This window comes from Rattus norvegicus, chromosome 4 (assembly GCF_021556685.1).
Source record: "Rattus norvegicus strain SHRSP/BbbUtx chromosome 4, alternate assembly SHRSP_T2T, whole genome shotgun sequence".
In the NCBI taxonomy this organism is placed as follows: domain Eukaryota; kingdom Metazoa; phylum Chordata; class Mammalia; order Rodentia; family Muridae; genus Rattus; species Rattus norvegicus.
In genome coordinates this window covers 112,141,961-112,168,473 of record NC_141537.1, presented here as the reverse complement: position 1 = coordinate 112,168,473, position 26,513 = coordinate 112,141,961, and the positions used below count along the sequence as shown (strand labels likewise).

The following is a 26,513-nucleotide window of genomic DNA, read 5'->3' as shown; positions in this document are numbered from 1 at the left end:
AGGAGCCACTTGCCCATTTTAATTCTCTTCTTCCATTAACTACAGGTCTTCTATGCTCTGCCTATAAGCTCCACCTCCTTGACTTGTAAACTGATCCCTAGTCTCCATTAGAGCACACCATGGTCTGAGCTTCAGTTTCTACTTCCAAGTTTCTATCTTCATACCTTGGCTTCCCTCAGTGATAGACTATGACAGAGGCATGTACACCAAATAAATTAAACCTTCCCTCCTCAAGTTATGTTTGGTCATGGTGTTATATCTAAGCAATAGAAACCTTGGGCAATTAATATCCCCTAATGTTATTGGTGCCCCACCATGTCCAGAGTAATATCTAATCTCTGTCCTGTCATAAAAGCAGACAAGCTTTTTTCCAAAACATTATCCTTGCATTTGCCCCAACCCCTGCAATTTAGCCCTAATGAAGTGTCTTTTGCCATCTGTGTTTGCGGCAGTTCTGTGTTTTTCATATTTTGTGTGATTTCTTTCCTGCTCAGTACCTGCTGAATACCTTTGCCCCCCACTCTCATTCTCTCCATCATTCAAAGTCAATTAAATATGTTATTGCATTTGCAGGCTTAATTCAGACCTCCAAGTCAGATTAAATCGTCTTCCCAGTTTTCCAACGACACTTGACACATCCTCAAATTAATATATGGGCTACAAATTACTGAAAACAGTTTATATATTTGTCTTCATCTTTTGCTTTGTTCATTTTCTGATTTCAGGATTTATGAAGAACATTGTCATTTTTTAATTTTTTTTTACACTCCAGATTTTACTCCCCTCCCGGTCCATGCTCCAACTGCTCCACATCCCATACCTATTCCATGCCTGCCCCAGTCTCCATGAGGATGCCCCTCCAGCTCACTCCACCCCCACCCCTTTGGACCTCTAAATTCCCCGGGACCTCCAGAAACTTGTGAATTAGGTTCATGTTCTCTGACTTAACCCAGACACACAGTCCTCTGTTTTATATGTTGCGGGGGCCTCATATCAGCTGGTGTATGCTGTCAGGCTGGTGATCCAGTGTCTGAGAGATCTTGGAGATCCAGGTTAAATTGAGATGCTGGTCCTCCTCCACAGCTTGTTCCAGCTTTTCCATCATGTTTTAAAAGATAAAGAATAAATAAATAAATGACTCTAGTGGAAAGATTTAAACTGGCAAAGACTAAGTTTTAAACTGACATTAAAAGCATTGATGAGATATTGTCAGTTATCTAAATTGGAGTGAAGCAAAGAAGGGAAAGGTAAAGTAAAATGATGAGGAAGGGAAAAAGAGAGGGGAGACATAAAGATAGAAGGAAGGAGATGAGGGAAGGAAAATGAGTAGACAGGAAGGAATAGGATGGGAAAGGTGAGGAGAGCTTGAGAAAGGAGAGAAAAATGGGGGAGAGGAGAGGAGGAGGCAAGCCCAAAAGCACAGTATGTATTCCCACTATGTGGTTTTGTCCTTCATAGAAGGAAGTAGAAACAGCCCTGAGAAGAAATGCAGAATAGTTAGGGGTAGATTACATAGTACCATAGGTCTGTTTACATGTTTTCTTATTAATGGCATACATGAATGCATGCATGCTTGTGTGCGTGCATGTGTGTGTGTGTTGTTGTTGTTGTTGTTGTTGTTGTTATTGTTGTTGTTGTTGTGCACATGCATGCCAGGATGTACATGCGTATTTTAGAGGACAACTTGCAGCAGCCTGTGTTCTCTTCTATTATATGGATTTAGGAAATCAAACTCAGGCCACCAGGCTTGCAGGGCAAATGCGTTTACTTGGTGAGTCAACTTGCCTGCCTTCACAGGTAAATTTTTACCCAAAAAAAGTCTTAAGGAAGCTCCAATGGGCTTAAAAAAGAGCTGTAGGGGTGCTAAAGATTCTAGGAGGCCAAATGAATAAATGTGGTATTCGTGTAGATGTAAAGTGTTGCAGACAAATCCCCTTAAGGTGTTCTTGGACATTTTCAGGATGTTCATTGCTTTCCCTTATGTCTGACCTAAGACTCCATGTCTAGCTAATTGTTTAAGGTATACTCCTAGAGAACCACTGACTTCCACTATTTCAAAGCTGTTGATGTCATTGCCATCTCAAAGGTACATCACAGTTTACCCTCTTTGAAATAACCCCTCTTCCTGTGGTCTTCACATATTACTAAGTACATTGCTTTAGGATTATTTTGTTGTTGTGTTTTTTGTTCTGTAGCTAAGGAAATCTCATCTAACCACGTCTTCAGTAGGACATGTTACCTGAGAAAACCTAAATCTGTGTTCCACTACCATGGTCACGAATACTTGTCTCTAAACTCAAGTTTCTGTTGATCTTTTCAAGGCCAGAGCTGTGCTTGCTTACGAAAAGTTAATCAGCCACACTATCACTTACTTTCATAATGCCAAGTTTTGGAACAAATCAATACTGTGCTCCCTAAAGTCATAGGGAATAGTGGGAAGGCAGTAAATGATCCTGTGGTGTTATATTACTATAGTAAGGGAGTCCGGAGGTCCTCTTCACTGAAGCATGAAGCTTACAGAACAGCAGCTGTTGTCATATGTAGGTCTGTGACTCTGATGTCCTCCCTGTATCGCAAAGGCCTCATAGCTAAAATAGGTCTTCTTTTGGGGGTGGAGAACATTACATGACCTGCTGTGGATCTAAATCCTTTGTCCAGTGGTTTTTATTTGTAAATGATGATACAGAGAGAAGCTACATTTTCAGGGTTGTTGAAAGGGAGTATGCCCTGGACAGAGATATCATTCCTGTATGGTGTGGTATTTGGCCAGACTTAATATGAATGGCCGATAACTGGATAATACCAAGCATTAGCTAAAACTGAAAATAAAAAAAGAAAGTAGGAAAGGAAAAAAAGAAAAGAAGCAAGAAGAAAAGAAAAACAGCATTTTACCCAAGTCTCCCCTCTCCTTTCACATACTGGGACTCTGTTGGTCATAGAGATCAAAGGTTCCAGTATTTTGTTCTGAGTTTTTAGCTAGCTTCTGTACACTTAGCTATGTTTCAGAGTAAATATGTTTACTTTTGCTTGACTTTCTTGAATTTCTTGCTCATTATTTTAGCCAACATGTTCTGTTATAGTGCATATCTGTGCAGGGGGAGGGGGAGGGAGCTGCAGCATGTTCCTGCAATGTCTGGGGTAGAGGGCCTGGGATGGATTCTCAGGCTCAACCCCTTCTCTGTGCACAGATGGTTGGCCTTGAACACTAGTAGTCCCTGGATCTTGCTTTTATAAGTGTCTTACTGATAGTTATTCCCCAACTTATTCTCCCTACTCTCTGATTCTTCCACCCTGTGCATTCTCTTATTTTCTCTATATCATCTTAACAAATGTTCTTGCATTTTAGCTACAAAGTTGAAATTACTTGAGTTTCTCTCAATAGCCACCAGAGGGGGCACCAAATTACTAAGATTCATTGAGGCTTGGAGGACAATACTATATTTCGAATTTTTTTTTCTTTTTAATTTCTCAAATGTTCATCTCTGCCTTTCATAAGTGCCTAAGTACCATTTCTCTGTGCAGGGCTCCACAAACTTTTCCCAGCCCTATAAAATGTCTTAGATGCTAACCTCTGCAGGTTCTAAGCTACTTTCTCTGCTTTCCAGCAGAGAATCTTAGCATTGAGATTTCCTTCCAAATATTCTTCGTTGTTGCTGCATCATGGCCAGATTCCATATCTTGTCCCTTGACCATATGGATACCTGTCCTTGGCAATATGGGATTTCACCTCTCATTACTTGGTACTAAATTTCAACGCCAGCAGATGTCACTGCAGGCACCCAGGATGCCACCTTACAGAGGCCATGTACTTGCCTTCTAGTCTCACTCTGAAAGATCCTACCCTGTATATTCTAGGTTAACCTTGAGAATTTACCCTATCATCTTCAGATGACGCAGAGATCTCCAGATGGTTTTAGACCCACCCAGGAAATCACTAGTTCTGAACCTAAAATTTCCAGATACAGTAGGAGGGACTACAAGGGCAGGCTTCTGTAACATCCATGGGTCTTCACATAATGTGCACTTTCTTGCCCTCCAAGGATCAGAGAAGATCTGGATCCAGATGTAAGACAGGTAGTTATTCCATTTTCAAGCTCTCCCAACTGTTCTGGCTTTTTCCCATGTGGGATGGCTTTGCTTTAAAGGCTTTCAAACAGTCAGAAACCTGGCGGCTGGAGTTGATATGAACATGGAAGGATGCTACTTACTAGCTTTCCCCTCGTGGCTTGTCGATCTTGCTTTCTGATAAAACCCAGGACTACTAGCCCAGGAGTGTCACCACCCACAATGGGCTGGAGCCTTCCCCATCAAACAGTAATTAAAACAATGCCTTATAAACCTACCTACAACCCAATCTTTTGGAGGCATATTCTTGATTAAGGTTTCCTCCTTGTAGATGACTAGTTTGATTCAAGTTGACATAAAACTATGCAGCCTAAGGTCTGTGTAGCCAGTGATATTATTTTTCATTTTTTAAATATAAGGTTGCTTTGGTGGCACACATCTGTAATCCCAGCACTGGTGAAGCAAAGGCAACATCAACTGAAATACACAGCACCATGACTTAAAGAAAGATAGAGGTTAAGTAGGTAGGTAGGTAGGTAGACAGACAGACAGACGGACAGACAGATGATAGAAAAGACTGTTGTTGAATCTGAGAATTAAAGAGGAAGACTTACTTGGCTACCTTTAAAGAGCACCTTGTATGTTAACTTTCCAGCCCAAGTCTTCCCTTAACACACATACCTCTAAGTCAAAGGCTCTCAACCTCCCTAATGATCCAAGCCTTTAGAACAGTAGTACCTCAAGTTGTAGTGACTCTCAACCTTAAAGTTATTTTTATTGCTACCTCATAACTGTAATTGTGCTATAGTAGTGAATTATAATGTAAATATCTGGTTTTGCTTGTTTATTTGTTTGTTTTTCCAGGGTCTTAAGCAACCCCTGTGGAAAGATTCATTAATCCCCAAAGTGTTCAAACCCGCAGGTTGAGAATGACTTCTCTAAATGATACCCCATAATACCCTACAGGGCTGAAAGAAAGAGGAAGAGAAAACAGATTCCATTCCCTGAATCCAATTTAGCCTCCACACAGCTCACCCTGTGCCCTGCAGGTAATCTTGCATTCTTTCTAGGAACTTCAAACTCCCCACCTCCAGCCTTCAAAGAATAATGGATCTTCACTTCCAGCAGAGGGCGCCTAGTCCCTGCTCTGAGCCGCAGAACTTCTTGAACTCTGTCTTGTACAACAGCCTCTGCAAGTACGTTCCAGCTGCTTTGCTAACCACCCTCTCAGTGTCCTCTCAGTTGAAGAGCAGTGTATCTACAACATCAAATCATCTGCTTTTTGTTAAGCTCCGTTGTCAAATTCTCCTTAGTTTTATTTTTTCTTTCAATTGCAACTAAGGATCTTTTTGCTTTCTGATCCTGCCTGCTTTTCTATGAGAAATCTAAACACCAGGGAGAAATGGATTTGATTAGGAAGCCTCTAAGAGGGTAAAGGACATCACTGGAAAAAAGCACAAGCAAACTCAGATCTTCTGAAAGCAGCGGGAGGTATTCACTGCTTTGGCCTCTGTTCAACCCTTTAAAACATTTCTCCCAAGAGTTATTAATATTTGAAAATGTTATTTTCTTTTTCATGCTTGCTTTTGTTTTACTTGTTTTGAGGTGGGATCACACTGTTCACCAGTTCAGACTGGTCTTGACTTTAAAATTCTTCCTCCCTCCACCTCTGAGTGCTGGATTCCAAACATAAGGCATGTGTTAAAAATGACCAGTTAGCAAATTATTTCCTCTTCTTCTTCTTCTTCCTCTTCTTCCTCTTCCTCTTCTTCTTCTTCTTCTTCTTCTTCTTCTTCTTCTTCTTCTTCTTCTTCTTCTTCTTCTTCTTCTTCTTCTTCTCCTTCTCCTTCTCCTTCTCCTTCTCCTTCTTCTCCTCCTCCTCACCTTCTTCTTCTTCCTCCTCCTCCTCCCCCTCCCTCCTCCTCCTCCTCTTCCTTCTCCTTCTTTTTCTGCTCCTGCTCTCTCTTCTCCTGCTCCTGCTTCTCCTTTTCCTTCTCCTTCTCCCCTTCCCCTCTTTCTCCTTCTTCTCCTCCTTCTTTTTTATATTTGTTTTGTATATGTGTGTGGTTTATGTGTATGTGAGTCATGTGCACATGTCTCGTGTTGCATGGAGGAAGGTCAGAGAATGGCTAGAGGGAATCAGCTCCCTCATTCCCACCATGTGGGTTATGGGGAATGAACTCAGGTCATCAACCTTGATGATAACTACATTTATCCACTGAGCCATCTCATAGACCCAGAATTACATTTGTATAAACTGATTTTCATTTTCTGGTCACTCCACCCATTGGTCTCTAACAAGAAATCACAGAAATCACAGGGAGACAGAACCAAATAAAACCACCCATCTTTTACTTTCAGAAAGAGAAGACCAACAAACAAGCAAACAACAAAACAACAAAGCAAATAACAATCAAGATCTTTGAAGTAAATATTACTTATACAAGTGCATTTGATGTCTTTGATTTCAGTCAACAGATTAAGAGAGCTGACTTTTCCTGCATCAGGAAGGCACTTCATGAGCTACTCAAAGGAAGTGTTGCACGTTTGTATTTGCAGTGTTGCTGAAACTTTCACCTTAGTAACTGCCTCATTTTTGTCATTCCATCTACAGGAGACATTGATTTTCAAGCATAAGAGAAGTTTGGATTACCTTGCTGTGAAACACAAAGGAGTGACAGTATTCAATTTGGGTTGAGGCAGTCTTTAACAGTGAACCCATTGCATGCCTTTACAAAAATCCCACCTCAGAATGTTCTTTAGTGGTTCTCATATATGGAGAAAGATGGGACTGGAGAGACAGTTCACATACCTGTTTTACCCACAGAGATGAACCATTTCCAAGAAGTAGGAAGGTCCAAGTTCAGTGAGAGAACACATCTCAAAAAATAACATGGAGTGTACTAAAAGATACTTGCTGTCAATCTATGGCCTCTACATGTACATACATGTACACTTCCACACACATGTGCACAGACTCATACTCACACACAACACAGGCAAACACAAAGATAAAACTTAAAGAATTCATTTTGAGTACCCAGTCTGATGCTCGTGTGACCATCTCTACTTCACCTCTAGTCAAGCATGAACTATAATTCTTACAAATTGTCTCCAATAATCAATAACACCACTAGTAAAACAAAGATTTATTATTGCGGTTTTAAAAAAATTTATAAGTGTGAGAGGAAATTAAGGGCTCAAGGAGACAAGTCAATAAAAGTACTTCTTTTATCCCTGGCCAAGTGCTTCCCTTGGATAACTATGATGCCATATCTATCTGCAATGTGTCCCAGGTGTGGCAGGCAGGAACATTGTACCCTGTGTTTATAATGCACACTGTGTTTACATTGCAATGACAAATGTTCTGCAACCTTTGTAAATTGTGAACCTTGACTAGTGACTCCTTTCTATAATAACAGCAGGAACCAGATAAGGAGCTTACACATAGCCTGGTTTGTGATAAACCCAGGTTAGGGGCATCCCTGGGACCACCACACAATTTTCCTTTTCTCTTCATTTCGACTTCCATTCCACTCATGAAAATTAATCTTTATTGGCAAATAGGCTGGATTTAGAATTGCCTCAGAAGCATGTCTCTGGGCATACCTGTCTGGACATTCCCAGAAAGGTATAGCTAAGGAAGGAAGACTCACCTATGGGCTATAGAGAGGAATTGAAAAAAAAGGGGGGGACTTAGAAAGCACAAGGAGCATCAGCAACCATTTGTCTCTGTTTCCTGGTCCAACAGAATGTGAGGAGCCCCAGCCACATGATAATACCAGGAACACATCCCTACCATGATGGAGTATGAGCCCAGATAAATTGATGCAGCTCAGGCCTGCCTGCTTCATAAAGGTTGTACTGCTCCCATTAGGCTGGCCCTCTTACATCAATTATAAATCAATAAAATGCCCATCTGCATACCCACAGCCAATATAATGAAAGAAGTCCTTCAGTTGAGGCTTTCTCTTCATATTGTGTCTAGTTCGTGTCGTTAACAATAAAAAGCAAGTAACTTGAGTTCAGTTCCCAGTAGCCACTTTGGACAGCTCATGACAGACTGCAACTCCATCATTCTCCTCTGTTCTCCAAAAGGACACATGTCACTATTTTATATAATAAGCTTGAACATGTATGGGTTTTCGTATCTTCAGGTGTCCAATTCCTGGGGATATCTAGGGATAGCCTACAACCTCAGGCCTGACTACCCTCCAACCACACCACACCTGTAGTTCTCACATCTAAAACTTTCACTAGTCCCCACTACAGGGCTTGGCTCTAGATTCTGAATGATTTAAATCCCTCTGACCAGGGTAAGTCACTAAACTTTGAACAGTAATATCTTCCAGATATTAGTTATTGTATGGACAGATTAACCATATAAGTTACAAGACAGATCTCAATTTCAGAACTAAGAAAAAGATCTTCAGAGTGCAGAAAAACCCACACTCCGGAGGTGCACACTCAGAAAGGCAGCTGGCGCACTCTCCTCTCTTGTCAAGCCCTACTTGGAGATCATTAGATCAGGTGGGCACAGAAACCTGAGTCAGCATTGAAAACAGAAAGGCATGCTATAGAATTTCAGGTTTTTAGCATGGGATGATGGTGCCCTCTTGTGATAATTTCTAAGACAAGCTGGTTTTCATCTGAGATGTGATGCTCTTATTGTCAAAGTATTTTTTAATCTTCTAGACAATCAAATATTTTATGTGAAATTTCAATATATGTATCTGACATTATGTAGAATATCTTTAGAACATTTTAATAAAATTAGTTCATTGAAAGTTTCATACATGTATATATTTTGAAAGATTTATTATTATTATTATTAATTATTATTATTGGTGTATGTTATTGCAGCATTATTTCAGTGCCTATGGAATCCAGAAGTTGGCAACAGATCTTCTTGGATGAGGTGAGCTTACATGTAGCTGTGAGACACCCCACTTAGGTGTTAGTAATTCAGGTCCTCTAGAAGGGCAGTAAATAAGCCATTTCTTCATCACTTTAACACTTGCATATTGAAAAAAGTCTAATAATTCAATATCCACACAAAGTGTGAAGAAAGAAACCATTGCAATAGATAGTTAAGGGTTTATCAGTGACAGGGGGTGTTGGAAGTCTGGAGCAGGAGGATTAAAGAGAGAAGTGAAGGGAAGAGTGCTGTAGGGATAGACTGTCAAAAGGGACAGCTAAAATTAAGGGCCATTTGACCAGTAGTATGAAAACCTATTACAGTGGAAGCTTCCTAAATATAAACACATATGACAGAGATCTAAAAAATCAGCAAATACTGGGGGATAAGAAGCCACAATTGTAGACATCTTGTCATCAAATAAAGTAGTACTGGGAATGTGTTATACCTAACTGAGATTTGGGCCAAATGAGTCCAATGGGAATCTACAAACAACCTAAGCTTTAGCCAAGACTCTAAGTTACTCTCCAAAAATGGACATTAAGTTCCTCCTTTTGGAAACGATGCCTACACAACTCATTGAAATGGAAAAGTTGAGTTGGTGCCAACATAAAGCCTTCACTCCAACATTCTAGTGTCTTTAGTACAGGAAGATATTCTACAGGTTACCAAAAGAGAAACAAAAATCAACGCAGCTTTGACACAGTGAAAACACTGCTATCCACTGAAAACAGGGAGAATCATGAAGCCTGCAAGACTGCTTGACACAGTTCCAGAGAAGTTGATCTGTGTGCTTCAATTGCTGTCCTTCTACCTGTAAATTTTGGGTTTTTGGTCTTTGCATGTTGCATTCTTTTTCTTAATTGGATATTTTATTTATTTACATGTCAAATGCCATGCCCTTTCCAAGTTTCCCCTCTGCAAACCCCCTATCCCATCCCCACCCCCCTGCTTCTATGAGGGTGCTCTCCGACTCACTCCCACTTTGCAGCCCTGGCATTCTTCCACACTGGGGCATTGAGCCTTTACAGGACTAAGGGCTTCTTCCCCAGTGGATGAGGCCATCCTCTGCTACAGATGCAGCGGAAACCAAGCAAACCCCCTCTGCTCCTTCACTCCTTTCCCTATCTCCTCCAATGAGGTCTCTGTGCTCAGCCCAATGGTTGGCTGCCCCACCTGTATCTATATCTGTATCTGTCAGACTCTGTCAGAGCCTCTCAGAAGACATCTATATGGGGCTCTTGTCAGCAAGCACTTTTTGTCATCTGCAATAATGTCTGGGTTTGGTGTCTGTATATGGGATGGATCCCCAGATGGGGGAGTCTCTGGACTTCCTTCAGTCTCTGTTACACACTTTAGACAGGAGCAATCCTGGGTTTTGTAGGTGAATGGGTGCCCTCTTCCTCCTTCTGGGGGCCTTGCCTATCCTCTGAATATGGTCTTACAGGTTCTTACTCCCCTAAGTTAGGAATTTCAGTCTTAGGCACTTTCTTCTTTACAATTCATTTTATGGCTTTTCCTGAGAAAACAATGTCTGAATTTTTTAGTAAAATCCTAAAATGAACTCCATCTCACTATTTGGACATTTTCCTCATGCCCTGGAGATCATAAGCACATAGATAATCACATAGCTAGTTGAATCCAGGAATCTTCTTGGGGTATCTGCCCCTGAGAAAACTCAAATTGTATAATTGGTGCAGGATAAATAGAGACAATTGACAAACTCTGACTGGCCAGGAAAATGGGTACAGATTCAGGGTCTCTTTTTGTCATAAGCTTAAAGCTCCCTGAAAAGGTAGTTTAATGATGGAGGGGGCGATCATATAGCATATACCCTTGGAGGAATAGAGCTCAGTAAATAAGGCAGATTGACTAAAATAAACTTTTCCTATTTCATACTTCATAGCACAAATGGGGTACCATATAGTTACCCATAGTCAAAATTTCTGACTCAGAATTGTTCCTGTTTAAAAGAACGAAAGAGACAGAAACAGAGAAGATACTGAGGGAAAGGTGGTCCAATGACCAGCCCAACTTGGGATCCATCTCATGAGAAGGCACCACAGACTGACACTATTACTGATGCTATAATATACTTATGGACAGGAGATGAACATGGCTGTCCTCTTAGAAGCCCAACAAGTAGCTGACTGAGACAGATGCAGATACTTATACTCAACTATTGGCCTGAAGTCAGGGACTCCTATGGTAGAATTAGGGGGCGAATGGAAGAAGCTGAAGTGGACGGTGACTTCATAGGAAGATCAGCAGTCTCAACTAACGTTGATCCCTGGGAACTTCCAGAATCTGAGCAACCAACAAAGCAGCTTATACAGCTGGTCCTAGGCTCCTTACACACACACACACACACACACACACACACACACACACACACACACACACACACACACACATATATATATATATATATATATATATATATATATATATATATCAGAGGACTGCCTGGTTTGGCCTCAGTGGAAGATGTCCCTAGTGCTCCAGAGACTTGAGGTCCCAGGGAGGGGGAGGCCTTATGGGAAAAGAATGGGATGAGGAACTGTGAAAAGAAATACCAGATGGGGGACAACACCTAGATCGTAAATAAATAAAATAATAATTTAAAAAAGAAGTTAGATATTAGTCTTTGCTATTTATAAAAACATCATTTACGATATTTTCAGTTTTTCTGGGGTGCTTTAAAACTATAAACATTTCCAGTCTGAAATACTATAATAATATGTGTGTTTGCTTTGTAGGAAACATTCTTTAGATTCTTTAAATTGGAGTTAAAGGGCTAATAATAAGAATAAAATATGTTTTGTTTGTATTTTATAATTGTAACTGAACTTGTAGCCCTGGCCATATAATGAAAATAAAACACATAATCTGTACCACTTGGATGATCAATATACTGTCTTTTTTCTGTCAAGATTTATAAATAAAGAAATAGTGGTTGCTAGTAAGTCGGAGCCATTGAAGTGGCCAGATTGCTAGTCAGTCAGAGCTGCCAGATTCCTCTGACCATCTCAGTTAACTTCCTCCCTCTGCTTGCTGCTGGTTCCTTATCTCCTCTGCAGGGAACACTGTCAGCAGGGGAAAGGCTCCCACTCTTTGATCTACAGTGGTTTTCTGCATGCAAGCTATGTTAGTGCAAAAATTGCAAAAATTGTGAGAGTAATGAAAAAAACATCTGATTTTACTTAAGGTCTACTTTATGAGATGGAGGTCATAACCAACAATATTTGTTGACCAAGAACCTGATACTAGCTAGGTATGGACCTAGAAGACCAAATAAAGTGATTCCTAATGACATTCTAGTATACTCATAGATTAGTCCATTCCTTTGACACCATCAGAGAAACTTCCTTCAGAAGCAGAGGGAAACAAATACAGAGACCCACAGGCAGACAATAAGTAAAGAGTGAGAGACCTTGGAACACTATCTCTAAATGGTATTCCTGCATCAAATCTCTCATCTCAGTATTTATGGAACCTTGCAGAAGAGAAGACCAGAAGTATAAGAGACACAGGCAATAGAGGACAACAAGAAACCAAAGCCCACTAAACCAATATGTTCAATACACATATGGATTACAGAACCTTAGACAGCACACACAGGTCACCCTTTCTGGAGTGAGTGAGCCATTGTTATACTTCTGAAACTATACTATGTAACCCAGTACAACTAGTGTGTTTATCCTATTGTGAATCACAACTGTGATTTAATATATATCCATTCCATCAGTTCCATTTTCTAGAGAGCACAAATACAGAATATATGTGCTAGAGAGTATCCGATATATCAGATAGATAAATGCATTAGATAGAAAGATAGGTAGAAACGCCCAAGGAGCAGAGGCAGGCAGGGCTAGGCTGATGTCAATGCCTGTATGTATGTGCCAAGGAAAGCATCCACTTCACGGTTGGGGCCACACAGCTGGGATATAAATAACCTGCATCACAGAAAATATCCCTTCATGTGGGTTACATCACAGAACTCTGCTTCCACAGAGCAAATGAATGGGCTTTCATCCAAAGTCAAGAGCATCTCCTTTTAATAGCCAAGAGAGTGGGCACATCCAAAGATGTTGACTCCTATCTCCCTTCTATGTTCTGTGATTATAAACATGGAGTTTCCTGTATAGAGAAGTCTTACCTCACTCAAGGGTTGCACTGAGGGATATCCCATACAGATTGCTCAACTGTTTCCTACGTTCATTAGAGGATTCATCCACAACCTAGGCTTCCAAAGTAGCCTCTGACAGCATAAGTTAAAATTCCTGTAAATTCTCACTTCAGGTCATCAACTCTTCTATTCTCCACCCCAAATGAAATATTGCTTAGTTCAGCAAATCTTTTATTCAGCACGTTTCTTTTGCATCTCAGTGGTTTTATTTCAACATTTTTATATTTATTGCCTACCATATGATACTTGTATATATTCTGCAATATTCGAATCAGACAAAGTATATTTTCACCTCACTTCATGCATTTGTCATGACTTTGTGGTCAAATATTCATAATCCCCTTTTCAAATGTATATATTTTGGTATATATATTAATATTTGTTTCTTATATTGGTAACTCAATATCTATTGGTAAATCTCTCATTTTATTGGATATTTCCTCTAAGAAGTTATTTACTTTTGTATATTTATGTGTATTGGAGCCAATGCACATCTGAGTACAGGCTATTAATGACTTGTTTTATGTCAAGTTGACGCAAGCTGGAATCATCAGACAGGGGGGAGCCTCAGTTTAGGAAATGCCTCCATGAGATACAGATGTAACCATTTTCTCAATTAGTGAATGAAGGAGGGGCCAATTCATTGTGGGATGTGCCATTCCTGGACTCCTGGTCCTAGGTTCTATAAGAAAAAAGGCCAGGAAGAGTACTTCAGTATGAAACACCCTTCAATGACCTCTCCATAAGTGCTGAATGCAGGGTCCTGCCCTGTTTGAGTTCCTATCTGAATTTCTTCAATGATGAACAGCAATATGGAAATGTAAGCCAAATGAAATATTTCTTCCCTATTTTGCCTTTTGGTTATGGCAGTTTATCACAGCAATAAAAGACTTCACTAAAATTTTCCTTGACAGAGAAGCAAGGAAAGGGAGTTAAAAGTTAAATCTGAAGATACAGATGGCTGGAAGTTGCCTGCCATGAGTGCTCAAAACTGAATGAGGGTCCTCTGCAAGAAGAGTTTGTACTTCAAAGGCTAAACCTTATTCCCAGCCCTGCAATGGGCATTCCTTAAATAATCTTTTTATTGGACATTTTTAATTTACATTTCAAATGTTTTTCTCTTTCCCAGTTTCCCATCCATTATGCCCCTATCGGATCACCCCTCCCCCTTCTCTAGGAGGGTATTCCCACTCACTCACTCCCTTCTGAGTACCCACCCTGACATTCCCCTACACTGTGGGATCCAGCCTTGGCAGACCAAGGGCTTCTCCTCCCATTGGTGCCCAACAAGGGCAGCCTCTGCTAAATATGCAGCTGGAGCCATGGGTCTGTCCATGTGTATTCTTTAGATGGTGGTTTAGTATCTGAGAGCTCTGGTTGTTATTGTTGTTCTTATGTGGTTGCAAACCCCTTCAGCTCCTTCAATTCTTTCTCTAACTCCTCCAATGCAGAACCCATTCCCAGGTCAATGATTTGCTGCTAGCATTCACCTCTGCATTTGTCGTGATCTGGCTGAGCCTTTCAGGAGACAGCTATATCAGGCTCCTGTCAGCATGCACATCTTGGCATCCCCAAAAGTGAGTGAGTTTGGTGGCTGTAAGTTTATGGGTTGAATCCCCAGTTAGGGCAGGATCTGAATGACCATTCCTTCAGTTTCTGCTCCAAACTTTGGATATAGAAATCTCCTCCTATAAATATTTTTGTCCCCCCTTATAAGAAGGACTGAAGCATTTACACTTTGGTCATTCTTCTTGATCTTCATGTGGCCTGTGGATTGTATCTTGGGTAATTCAAGCTTTTAGGCTAATATCCACTTATCTGTGAGTGCATACAATGTGTGGGTTGTGTGTGTGTGTGTGTGTGTGTGTGTGTGTGTGTGTGTGTGTGTTTCTTTTTTGTGACTGGGTTAACTCACTCAGGATGACATTTTCTAATTGCATCCATTTGCCTAAAAATTCCATTAAAACATTGATTTTGATAGATGAGTAATACTCCATTGTGTGGAATATTACTTTATCCATTCTTTGTTGAAGGGCATCTAGGTTCACTCCAGCTTCTGGCTATTATAAATAAGGCTTCGATGAGCATAGTGGAGCATGTGTCCTTGTTATATGTTGGAGCATTATTTGGGTATATGCCCAGGAATGTTGAAGCTGAGTCATCATGATGTACTATGTCAAATTTTCTGAAGAACCAGACTAATTTCCAGAGTGGTTGTATCAGCTGGAAATCCCACTAACAATGGAGAAGTGTTCCCCTATCTGTACATCCTTGCCAGCATCTGTTGTCACCTGAGTATTGGATGTGAGCCATTCTGACTGTTATGAGGTGGAATCTCAGGTTTGTTTTGATTTGCATTTCCCTTATAACTAGGGATGTTGTACATTTCTTTAGGCACTTCTCAGTCATTCAGTATTCCTCAGCTGAGAATTCTTTGTTTAGCTCTGTACCCCATTTTTTTTGGTGATTGCATTCTATCTGTTTATTGTTTTTGGTAAGATGTTCATTTTAATCCCAGCTGTCCATGAGCATGGGAAATATTTCCATCTTCCGGAATGTTTTTTTTTTTTGGTTTCCGGGCAAACATCCCCCTCCCACCTCCCCTTCCTTATGGGTGTTCCCCTCCCAACCCTCCCCCCATTGCCGCCCTCCCCCCAACAGTCTAGTTCACTGGGGGTTCAGTCCTAGCAGGACCCAGGGCTTCCCCTTCCACTGGTGCTCTAACTAGGATATTCATTGCTACCTATGAGGTCAGAGTCCAGGGTCAGACCATGTATAGTCTTTAGGTAGTGGCTTAGTCCCTGGAAGCTCTGGTTGCTTGGCATTGTTGTACATATGGGGTCTCGAGGCCCTTCAAGCTCTTCCAGTTCTTTCTCTGAGTCCTTCAACGGGGGTCCTATTCTCAGTTCAGTGGCTTGCTGCTGGCATTCGCCTCTGTATTTGCTGTACTCTGGCTGTCTCTCTCAGGAACGATCTACATCCAGCTCCTGTCGGTCTGCACTTCTTTGCTTCATCCATCTTGTCTAATTGGGTGGCTGTATATGTATGGGCCACATGTGGGGCAGGCTCTGAATGGGTGTTCCTTCAGTCTCTGTTTTAATCTTTGCCTCTCTCTTCCCTGCCAAGGGTATTCTTGTTCCCCTTTTAGAGAAGGAGTGAAGCATTCACATTTTGATCATCCGTCTTGAGTTTCATTTGTTCTAGGCATCTAGGGTAATTCAAGCATTTGGGCTAAAAGCCACTTATCAGTGAGTGCATACCATGTATGTCTTTCTGTGATTGGGTTAGCTCACTCAGGATGATATTTTCCAGTTCCAACTATTTGCCTACGAATTTCATAAAGTCGTTGTTTTTGATAGCTGAGTAATATTCCATTGTGTAGATGTACCACATTTTCTGTATCCATTCCTCTGTTGAAGGGCATCTGGGTTCTTTCCAGCTTCTGGCTCTTATAAATAAGGCTGCGATGAACATAGTGGAGCACATGTCTTTTTTATATGTTGGGGCATCTTTTGGGTATATGCCCAAGAGAGGTATAGCTGGATCCTCAGGCACTTCAATGTCCAATTTTCTGAGGAACCTCCAGACTGATTTCCAGAATGGTTGTACCAGTTTGCAATCCCACCAACAATGGAGGAGTGTTCCTCTTTCTCCGCATCCTCGCCAGCATCTGCTGTCACCTGAGTTTTTGATCTTAGCAATTCCTACTGGTGTGAGGTGAAATCTCAGGGTTGTTTTAATTTGCATTTCCCTGTGACTAAAGATGTTGAACATTTCTTTAGGTGTTTCTCAGCCATTCGGCATTCCTCAGCTGTGAATTCTTTGTTTAGCTCTGAACCCCATTTTTTAATAGGGTTATTTGTCTCCCTGCGGTCTAACTTCTTGAGTTCTTTGTATATTTTGGATATAAGGCCTCTATCTGTTGTAGGATTGGTAAAGATCTTTTCCCAATCTGTTGGTTGCTGATTTGTCCTAACCACAGTGTCCTTTGCCTTACAGAAGCTTTGCAGTTTTATGAGATCCCATTTGTCGATTCTTGATCTTAGAGCATAAGCCACTGATGTTTTGTTCAGGAAATTTTTTCCAGTGCCCATGTGTTCCAGATGCTTCCCTAGTTTTTCTTCTATTAGTTTGAGGGTATCAGGTTTGATGTGGAGGTCCTTGATCCATGTGGACTTAAGCTTTGTACAGGGTGATAAGCATGGATCAATCTGCATTCTTCTACATGTTGACCTCTAGTTGAACCAGCACCATTTGCTGAAAATGCTCTTTTTTCCATTGAATGTTTTCGGCACCTTTGTCAAAAATCAGGTGCCCATAGGAGTGTGGGTTCATTTCTGGGTCTTCAATTCTATTCCATTGGTCTATCTGTCTGTCTCTGTACCAATACCATGCAGTTTTTATCACTATTGCTCTGTAATACTGCTTGAGTTCAGGGATAGTGATTCCCCCTGAAGTCCTTTTATTGTTGAGGATAGTTTTAGCTACCCTGGGTTTTTTGTTATTCCAGATGAATTTGCAAATTGTTCTGTCTAACTCTTTGAAGAATTGGATTGGTATTTTGATGGGGATTGCATTGAATCTGTAGATCGCTTTTGGTAAAATGGCCATTTTTACTATATTAATCCTGCCAATCCATGAGCATGGGAGATCTTTCCATCTTCTGAGGTCTTCTTCAATTTCTTTCTTCAGTGTCTTGAAGTTCTTATTGTACAGATCTTTTACTTGCTTGGTTAAAGTCACACCGAGGTACTTTATATTATTTGGGTCTATTATGAAAGGTGTCGTTTTCCTAATTTCTTTCTCAGCTTGATTCTCTTTTGGGTAGAGGAAGGCTACTGATTTATTTGAGTTAATTTTATACCCAGCCACTTTGCTGAAGTTGTTTATCAGCTTTAGTTGTTCTCTGGTGGAACTTTTGGGATCACTTAAATAAACTATCATATCATCTGCAAATAGTGATATTTTGACTTCTTTTTTCTGATCTGTATCCCCTTAACCTCCTTTTGTTGTCTGATAGCTCTGGCTAGAACTTCAAGAACTATATTGAATAAGTAGGGAGAGAGTGGGCAGCCTTGTCTAGTCCCGGATTTTAGTGGGATTGCTTCAAGTTTCTCTCCATTTAGTTTAATGTTAGCAAATGGTTTGCTGTATATGGCTTTTACTATGTTTAGGTATTGGCCTTGAATTCCTATTCTTTCCAGTACTTTTATCATGAAGGTGTGTTGAATTTTGTCAACTGCTTTCTCAGCATCTAATGAAATGATCATGTGGTTTTGTTCTTTCAGTTTGTTTATATAATGGATCACATTGATGGTTTTCCATATATTAAACCATCCCTGCATGCCTGGGATGAAGCCTACTTGATCATGGTGGATGATTGTTTTGATGTGCTCTTGGAATCGGTTTGCCAGAATTTTATTGAGTATTTTTGCATCGATATTCATAAGGGAAATTGGTCTGAAGTTCTCTTTCTTTGTTGGGTCTTTGTGTGGTTTAGGTATAAGAGTAATTGTGGCTTCATAGAAGGAATTTGGGAGTGATCCATCTGTTTTAATTTTGTGGAATAGTTTGGATAATATTGGTATGAGGTCTTCTATGAAGGTTTGATAGAATTCTGCACTAAACCCGTCTGGACCTGGGCTCTTTTTTCTTGGTAGACCTTTAATGACTGCTTCTCTTTCCTTAGGAGTTATGGGGTTGTTTAACTGGTTTATCTGTTCCTGATTTAACTTTGGTACCTGGTATTTGTCTAGGAAATTGTCCATTTCCTGTAGATTTTCAAGTTTTGTTGAATATAGGCTTTTATAGTAAGATCTGATGATTTTTTGAATTTCCTCTGAAGCTGTAGTTATGTCTGATTTTGTTAATTTGGACACACTCTCTGGGTCCTCTCGTTAGTCTGGCTAAGGGTTTATCTATCTTGTTGATTTTCTCAAAGAACCAACTTTTGGTTCTGTTGATTCTTTCTATGGTCCTTTTTGTTTCTACTTGGTTGATTTCAGCTCTGAGTTTGATTATTTCCTGCCTTCTACTCCTCCTGGGTGTATTTGCTTCTTTTTGCTCTAGAGCTTTTAGCTGTGCTGTCAAGCTGCTGACATATGCTCTTTCCTGTTTCTTTCTGCAGGCACACAGCACTATGAGTTTTCCTCTTAGCACAGCTTTCATTGTGTCCCATAAGTTTGGGTATGTTGTACCTTCATTTTCATTAAATTCTAAAAAGTTTTTAATTTCTTTCTTTATTTCTTCCTTGACTAGGTTATCATTCAGTAGAGCATTGTTCAATTTCCACGTTTATGTGGGCATTCTTCCCTCATTGTTATTGAAGACCAGTTTTAGGCCATGGTGGTCTGATAGCACGCATGGGATTATTTATATCTTTCTGTACCTGTTGAGGCCCGTTTTTTGACCAACTATATGGTCAATTTTGGAGAAAGTACCATGAGGAGCTGAGAAGAAGGTATATCCTTTTGCTTTAGGATAGAATGTTCTATAAATATCCGTTAAGTCCATTTGGCTCATGACTTCTCTTAGTCTGTCTATGTCTCTGTTTAATTTCTGTTTCCATGATCTGTCCATTGATGAGAGTGGGGTGTTGAAATCTCCCACTATTATTGTGTGAGTTGCAATATGTGTTTTGAGCTTTAGTAAGGTTTCTTTTACATATGTAGGTGCCCTTGTATTTGGGGCATAGATATTTAGGATTGAGAGTTCATCTTGATGGATTTTTCCTTTGATGAATATGAAGTGTCCTTCCTTATCTTTTTTGATGACTTTCAATTGAAAATTGATTTTATTTGATATTAGAATGGCTACTCCAGCTTGCTTCTTCTGACCATTTGCTTGGAAAGTTGTTTTCCAGCCTTTCACTCTGAGGTAGTGTCTGTCTTTGTCTCTGAGGTGTGTTTCCTCTAGGCAGCAGAATGCAGGGTCCTCGTTGCGTATCCAGTTTGTTAATCTATGTCTTTTTATTGGGGAGTTGAGGCCATTGATGTTGAGAGATATTAAGGAATAGTGATTATTGCTTCCTGTTATATTCATATTTGGATGTGAGGTTATGTTTGTGTGCTTTTCTTCTGTTTGTTTTGTTGCCAAGACAATTAGTTTCTTGCTTCTTCTAGGGTATAGCTTGCCTCCTTATGTTGGGCTTTACCCTTTATTATCCTTTGTAGTGCTGGATTTGTAGAAAGATATTGTGTAAATTTGGTTTTGTCATGGAATATCTTGGTTTCTCCATCTATGTTAATTGAAAGTTTTGCAGGATACAGTAACCTGGGCTGGCATTTGTGTTCTCTTAGGGTCTGTGTGACATCTGTCCAGGATCTTCTGGCCTTCATAGTTTCTGGCTAGAAGTCTGGTGTGATTCTGATAGGTCTGCCTTTATATGTTACTTGACCTTTTTCCCTTACTGCTTTTAATATTCTTTCTTTATTTTGTGCGTTTGGTGTTTTGACTATTATGTGATGGGAGGTGTTTCTTTTCTGGTCCAATCTATTTGGAGTTCTGTAGGCTTCTTGTATGCCTATGGGTATTTCCTTTTTTAGGTCAGGGAAGTTTTCTTCTATGATTTTGTTGAAGATATTTACTGGTCCTTTGAGCTGGGAGTCTTCACTCTCTTCTATACCTATTATCCTTAGGTTTGATCTTCTCATTGAGTCCTGGATTTCCTGTATGTTTTGGACCAGTAGCTTTTTCTGCTTTACATTATCTTTGACAGTTGAGTCAATGATTTCTATGGAATCTTCTGCTCCTGAGATTCCCTCTTCCATCTCTTGTATTCTGTTGGTGAAGCTTGTATCTACAGCTCCTTGTCTCTTCATTTGATTTTCTATATCCAGGGTTGTTTCCATGTGTTCTTTCTTGATTGCTTCTATTTCCATTTTTAATTCCTTCAACTATTTGATTGTGTTTTCCTGGAATTCTTTCAGGGATTTTTGTGTCTCCTCTCTATGGGTTTCTACTTGTTTATTTATGTTTTCCTGGAATTCTTTCACTCATTTTTGCGATTCCTCTCTGTAGGCTTCTACATGTTCTCTAAGGGAGTTCTTCATGTCTTTCTTGAAGTCCTCCAGCATCATGATCAAATATGATTTTGAAACTAGATCTTGCTTTTCTGGTGTGTTTGGATATTCCATGTTTATTTTGGTGGGAGAATTCGGCTCCGATGATGGCATGTAGTCTTGGTTTCTGTTGCTTTGGTTACTGCGCTTGCCTCTCGCCATCAGATTATCTCTAGTGTTACTTTGTTCTGCTATTTCTGACAGTGGCTAGACTGTCCTATAAGCCTGTGTGCCAGGAGTGCTGTATATCTGTTTTCCTGTTTTCTTTCAGCCAGTTATGGGGACAGAGTGTTCTGCTTTCGGGCGTGTAGTTTTTCCTCTCTACAGGTCTTCAGCTGTTCCTGTGGGCCTGTGTCTTGAGTTCACCAGGCAGGTCACTTGCAGCAGAAAAGTTGGTCTTACCTGTGGTCCCGAGGCTCAAGATTGCTCGCGGGGTGCTGCCCACGAGCTCTCTGCGGCGGCAGCAACCAGGAAGATATGCGCCTCCCTTTCCCAGGAGCTTCCGTGCACTAGGGTTCCAGATGGCGTTTGGTGTTTTCCTCTGGCGTCTGAGATGTGTGTGCAGAGTGCAGTCTCTTCTGTTTTCCCAGGCGTGTCTGCCTCTCTGAAGGTTTAGCTCTCCCTCCCACGGGATTTGGGTGCAGAGAACTGTTTATCCGGTCTGTTTCCTTCAGGTTCCAGTGGTGTCTCAGGCGCAGGGGTCCTGCTGCTCCTGGGCCCTCCCCTATGGGAACCCAGAGGCCTTATACAGTTTCCTCTTGGGCCAGGGATGTGGGCAGGGGTGGGCAGTGTTGTGGTCTCCTCCGCTCTGCAGCCTCGGGAGTGCCCACCTGACCATTCGGTGAGGTCTCTCTCCCACGGGGTTTGGGAGCAGAGAGCTGCTGCGGGCCGGGATCCGCGGGTCTGTACCCCATTTTTAATAGGGGTATTCTAACTTTTTGAGTTCTTTGTTTATATTGGGTATTAGCCCTCTAATGGATGCAGGATTGATAAAGATCTTTTCCCTATCTGAAGGTTGCCATTTTGTCCTAATGACAGTGTCTTTTGCCTTATATAAGCTTTACAATTTTATGAGGTCACATTTGTCGATTCTTGATCTTAGAACATAAGCTACTGGTGTTCTCTTCAGGAAATTTTCCCCAGTGCTTATGTGTTCAAGCCTCTTTCCGACATTTTCTTGAATTAATTTGAGTACATCTGGTTTTATGTGGAGGTCCTTGGTCTACTTGGACTTGAACTTTGTACAGGGTGATAAGAATGAATCATTTTGCATTCTTCTACATGGTGACTTCCAGTTGAACCAGCAATCTTTGTTGAAAATGCTATCTTTACTTCATTAGATGGTTTAAACTCCTTTGTCAAAGATCAAGTGACCATAGGTGTGTGGGTTCATTTCTGGGTCTTCAATTCTATTCTATGTATCTATCTGCCTGTCTCTGTACCAATATCATACATTTTTATCACTATTGTTCTGTAGTACAGTTTGAGGTCAAGGAGGGTTTATCCTCTTGCAGTTCTTTTATTGTTAAGTACAGTTTTCATTCTCCTGGTGTTTTTGTTAATCCCAATGATTTTAAAAATTTCTCTTTCTAATTCTATGAAGAATTGAGTTGGAATTTTGATGGGATTGCATTGAATATGTAGATTGTTTTTGGCAAGATGGCCATTTTTACTATATTAATCTTACCCATCCATCCTCATGGGAGGTCTTTCCATCTTCTGAGATCTTCGTTTTCTTTCTTCAGAGACTTGAAGGTTTTGTCATACAGATCTTTCACCTGCTTGATTAGAGTCACACCGAAGTATTTTATGTTATTTGTGACTATTGTGAAGACTGTCATTTCCATGATTTCTTTCTCAGTCTGTTTATCCTTTGAGTAGAAGAAGGCTATGGATATGATTGAGTTAATTTTATACCCACCCACTTTGCTGAAGTTGTTTATCAGCCTTAATAGTTATCTGGTGGAACTTTTGGGGTGATATTTTGTCTTCTTCTTTTCCAATTTGTATCTCTCTGACCTCCGTTTGCTGTCTGATTGCTCTGGCTATGACTTCAAGTACTATATTGAATAAATAGGGAGAATGTGGGCCGCCTCGTCTCGTCCCTGACTTTAGGGGGTTCCTTCAAGTTTCTCCCCATTTAGTTTGATGTTGGCTACTGGTTTGCTGTATATTGCTTTTACTTTGTTTAGGTATGGGCCTTGCATTCCTCATCTTTCCAAGACTTAACTCATGTTAAGTATTGATTGTTGTAAAATGATTTCTCAACATCTAATGAGATGATCATGTGGGAGTTATGGGAGTGTTTAGATGGCTTATCTGATCCTAATTTAAATTTGGCCTCTGGTATTTGTCCGGAAAATTGTCCATTTCTTCCAGATTTTCCAGTTTTGTTGAATATAGGCTTTTGTAGTAGGATCAGATGATTATTTTAATTTCCTCTGATTCTGTTGTTATGTCTCCTTTTTCATTTCTGATTTTGTTAATTTGGACATACTCTCTGGTTAGTCTGGTTAAGGGTTTATCTATCTTCTTGATTTTCTCAAAGAACCAGCTCTTGGTTCTGTTGATTCTTTGTATAGTCCTTTTTGTTTCTACTTGGATGATTTCAGCTCTGAGTTTGATTATTTCCTGCCTTCTACTCCTCCTGGGTGTATTTGCTTATTTTTGTTCTAGAGCTTTTAGATGTGCTGTCAAGCTGCTGATATATGCTCTCTCCAGTTGCTATTTGGAGGCACTCAGACCTATGTGTTTTCCTCTTATCACTGCTTTCATTGTGTTTCATATGTTTGCGAAGAGATTACTTTTTTTGTTTATTTAGGGTGCAGTTTCCCTCCTTGTATTGGAGTATTCCATCTATTATCATTTAAAGGACAGGATTTGTGGAAAAGTATTGTGTAAATTTGATTTTGTCATGGAATATCTTGGTTTCTCCATTTCAGAGTTTTGCTGGATATAGTAACCTGGGCTGGCATTTGTGTTCTCTGAGGGTCTGTATTACATCTGTCCAGGATCTTCTGGCTTTCATAGTCTCTGGTGAGAAGTCTAGTGTAATTCTGATAGGTCTGCCTTTATATCTTAATTGACATTTTCCCCTTACTGCCTTTAATATTCTTTCTTTGTTTTGTATATTTAGTGTTTTGACTATTATGTGACAGCGGGAATTTCTTCATCTGTTTGGAATTTTGTAGGCTTCTTGTATGTTCATAGGTATCTCTTTCTTTAGGTGAGGGAAGTTTTTGTCTATAATTTTGTTGAAGATATTTACTGGCCCTTTAAGTTGTGAGTCTTGGTTCTCCTCTATACCACTTACCCTTAGGTTTGATCTTCTCTTTATGTCCTGGATTTCCTGAATGTTTTGTGTTAGGAGCTTTTTGCATTTACCATTTTTTGATGGTTGGGTTAACGTTTTCTTTGGTACCTTATGCCCCTGAGATTCTCTCTTCTATCTCTAGTATTCTGTTGGTGATGGCTGTGTCTATGAGTACTGATCACTTTCCTAGGTTTTCTATCCTCAGGGTTGTCTCCCTTTGTGATTTCTTTATTGTTTCTATTTCCAATTTTAGATCCTGGACAGTTTGTTCAATTCCTTCACCTGTTTGCTTGTGTTTTCCTGTAATTCTTTAAGGCATTTTTGCGTTTCCTCTTTAAGGGTTTCTAATTGTTTACCTGTGTTCTCCAGTATTTCTTTAAGAGAATTACTTACGTCCTTCTTAAAGTACTCTATCATCCTCATGAGATGTGACTTTATATCCAAATCTTGCTTTTCAGGTGTGTTTGGATAACCAGTATTTTCTTTGGTGGGAGAACTGGGCTCTGATGATGCCAAGCAGTCTTGGTTTCAGTTGTTTTGTTTCCTGAGTTTGCTTCTCACCATCAGGTTGTTTCTGGTGTTAGCTTATCTTGGTCCCTCGGCCAGTGGTTTGAACCTCCTGTAAGCCTGTGCGTCAGCACTCCTGCAACCTGTTTTCTCCCAGTGGTATCTGCAAGGGTCCTGTCCCAGACTGCTTTTGGGTTTGTGTGTCCTGAGGGTTCTAGGCAGTTAGCTAAGAGCAGAAGAGTTGGTCTTACCTCTGCTCTTAAGTGTGTCAGTGCTCCTGGTGACTGGCTTTCAGCTCTGGGTACAGGCAGAGATTCCTTAAATAATTAATGAAAACAAAACAAAAAACAAAACAAACAAAAACCCAGAGAAATTTTAACAACAAACCATTGTTCTAATCAAAGTCTGCCTGGCCCTGGGCATGTCTGTTGGCTCTCTAAGAACAGAAACATGATGTTTTATAATGATTACTCTTAGGACACCCCTCATCTTACAGAAAGTCAGTCTTTAGATCACAGCATTTTGGTATGACAGCCTCTGACAGCCATTGTTGAGGGCACTGGGGTCAGCAGACAGTGAAGATTGAAGTTGGAGCCTGGCCATCATGCCTGCATCCTAAGAGATTGAAGAAGATATAACTAAACAACAGGGATATTGATTATCTGAAACCTGTGTATAGAGTCTGACCTTTGGAGAATAACAAGAGATGAACAAATTTGTTTTCAGGAGTAGGGACCATAAATGTTTGCTGAAGGCTTATTATTTATTGGAACTAGGCACTCTGTTAAAATATTACTTTATTAAAAATAGCCAACCAGTAAGGGAGGTAGATTTTTTCAAAGGCAATAAAAGGCAAATTCAATGTACAAACATTAGCTTGAAATATTGTAAACTATATAACAATTGTTTTCTAGACTGTTCCATCATTAGTTTAGTAAAGGATTAAGGCAGCTTGAAATTTAAGGTCATAGACATAAAAACCTTGATTCCCCCTTCACACTAGATGAATATGTGGTATGAATAAGATTGATGGAGATGAGAGAGAGAAATGGGAGAAGTTGTGTGACAGACAGGTAGATGAAAGATAATAGATGATAGAGTGACTGATACGTAGATGACAGGTGGCAAGTACTTTATAGAAAGAAAGATAGTTCTTTCCTCTGACAGTCACTGAGGAGAGCACTGGGGTCAGATAATAGATAAATAGATAAGTGGATGAATGGACAGAAATATCTATGCTTCAGTCCTTACTAAATTATTAACTTATAAAATAACCATACTAATGTGTATCCATTTTTAAAAATTAATACCATGATACAAAGTACAAAGATGTATTATGTCTTAAAAATTTTTGTAGCAGCATCTTATCACACCATAAATCCCTCTAGTAGGTCACTGGGCTACTGCTTGACTGGCAACAGTAGTGCCCACAGGTCAAAGACAGGCAAATATGGCAACATG

General features: G+C 40.2%; 1 long non-coding RNA gene across 1 annotated transcript in view; it reads right to left on the bottom strand.

Annotated features, from left to right (window-relative positions):
* Nucleotides 1–664: 664 nt before the first annotated feature.
* Nucleotides 665–26,513, bottom strand: part of LOC102556035 (uncharacterized) — a 68,588-nt gene continuing 42,739 nt past the window's right edge. The window contains exon 3 of the long non-coding RNA XR_015687238.1: nucleotides 665–1,093. This is a non-coding gene — a long non-coding RNA (uncharacterized LOC102556035). The remainder of the gene's footprint in view (nucleotides 1,094–26,513) is intronic.